Source organism: Rutidosis leptorrhynchoides, chromosome 2 (assembly GCF_046630445.1).
Source record: "Rutidosis leptorrhynchoides isolate AG116_Rl617_1_P2 chromosome 2, CSIRO_AGI_Rlap_v1, whole genome shotgun sequence".
NCBI lineage: Eukaryota > Viridiplantae > Streptophyta > Magnoliopsida > Asterales > Asteraceae > Rutidosis > Rutidosis leptorrhynchoides.
The window spans coordinates 174,890,286-174,892,084 of NC_092334.1; the positions used below are offsets into that span (position 1 = coordinate 174,890,286).

Consider the following 1,799-nt stretch of genomic DNA (forward strand, 5'->3'; position numbering starts at 1 on the left):
TATTGAGGAAAGGTCGACCCAATATAAGAGGCACACATGTGTCCTCCTCCATGTCCAAAATTACAAAATCGGCCGGAAATACTAGGGTACCCACTTTCACTAGCATATTCTCTAAAATTCCACGAGGGAATTTAACGGAGCGATCCGCTAGTTGAATTGCCATTCGGGTTGGTTTTAGTACCCCGGGGTCTAGCTTAATATACAATGAATAAGGCATTAAATTTATGCTAGCCCCTAAATCCGCTAATGCTTTAATGCATTCCAAATCTCCTAGGAGACATGGTATGGTAAAACTCCCAGGATCCGCTAATTTCTTTGGTATTTTGTTCATCAAAATTGCTGAACAATTAGCATTCATGGTGACGGATGAAAGTTCCTCCATTTTCTTCTGATTAGTAAGTAAGTCTTTTAAGAACTTAGCATACTTTGGCATACCTGAAATCACATCAATAAAAGGCATATTTATGTTAATTTGTTTAAACATATCTAGAAATTTTGACCTTTCAGCCTCGAGCCTTTCTTGTTTTTGCTTCCTTGGGTATGGGAGCGGTGGTTGATATGGCTTTACTACGGGTTTCTCACGTTCTTTCTTTTCAACCACTTGTTCTGGCTCCTTAACCGGTTCATCATTTTTGTTCAACGGAACACTGAAATTGGAATCTTCGGGCATTCTTGGAGCTTCGTATGCTAGACCACTCCGTGTAGTGATAACATTGGCGTGCTCATTTCGGGGGTTCTTATTAGTATCGCCCGGTAAACTCCCTGGTTTTCTTTCACTAAGTAAACTAGCTAAACCATTCATTTGCTTCTCCAAATTCTGAATTGAGGCTTGTTGGTTTCTAAACTGATGTTCGTTTTTCTCGTTCGTTTGGTTTATGTTTGTAACCAGCTGAGTTTGTGATGCAATCAACTTTTCCAACACACTCTCCAAATTTGACTTTTTCTCTTCCTGTTGGGATTTTTGATAAAAACCCGGAGTTTGTTGTTGAAACCCACTACTTGACCCTTGTTGGTAATTGGAATTTTGACCTTGAGGGTTGTATGGGTTGTTGAATTTTCGGTTAAATTGGGCTCTTCCTTGAAATTGATTATTATTTCTTTGGCTTAAGAAAGCCACTTCTTCTTTCTGAGCCATTGTTAAACCGGCATCACAATCTTTTCGTAAATGGAGACCACCACAGTATTCACAACCCACCTTCATACTATGAAATTTCTTGGTGATCTTGTCCATATTTCGAGCAACACCGTCTATTTTCACACTTAGGGAACTAAGGCCATCATAAGCACCGGCGCTTTGGACTTGGGCATGACGAATAATTGGTCTTTCTTGATGCCACTCATAAGAATAATCGACTTACTTCTCGATTATCTCATAAGCTTCTTGCTCAGTTTTGTCCATGAGTGAACCTCCAGCCGCTTGATCAATAGAAATCCGGGTTGCAACATAACAACCCTTGTAAAAGATTTGGACTTTTTAGAAGGTATCCAAACCATGGTTTGGACAACCTCTTAGCATTTTGGAAAATCGATTCCATGCTTCATACAAGGTTTCCATCAGCTTTTGACAAAATTGGGTAATTTCTTGTTGGAGTCTTGCGGACTTAGAAGCTGGAAAATATTTCTTAAGAAAATTTTCCAACTACCATCCCAAGTTTCTATCGTAGCCTCAGGCAATGAATCTAACCAACTCTGTGCTTCCTCGTGGAGTGTCCGTGGGAAAAGTCTTAAAAATATGGCTTGATCAGTTTCCGGTTGAAGTTCGAATAGAAGACATATCTCTTGAAAAAGACGAATATGTT

At 39.5% G+C, this 1,799-nt stretch overlaps 1 non-coding gene across 1 annotated transcript; it reads left to right on the plus strand.

Annotated features, from left to right (window-relative positions):
* Positions 1 to 1,487: 1,487 nt before the first annotated feature.
* On the plus strand, positions 1,488 to 1,594 carry LOC139894938 (small nucleolar RNA R71). The gene has a single exon (XR_011775412.1). It is a non-coding gene; the product is annotated as a small nucleolar RNA R71 (small nucleolar RNA).
* Positions 1,595 to 1,799: the final 205 nt, after the last annotated feature.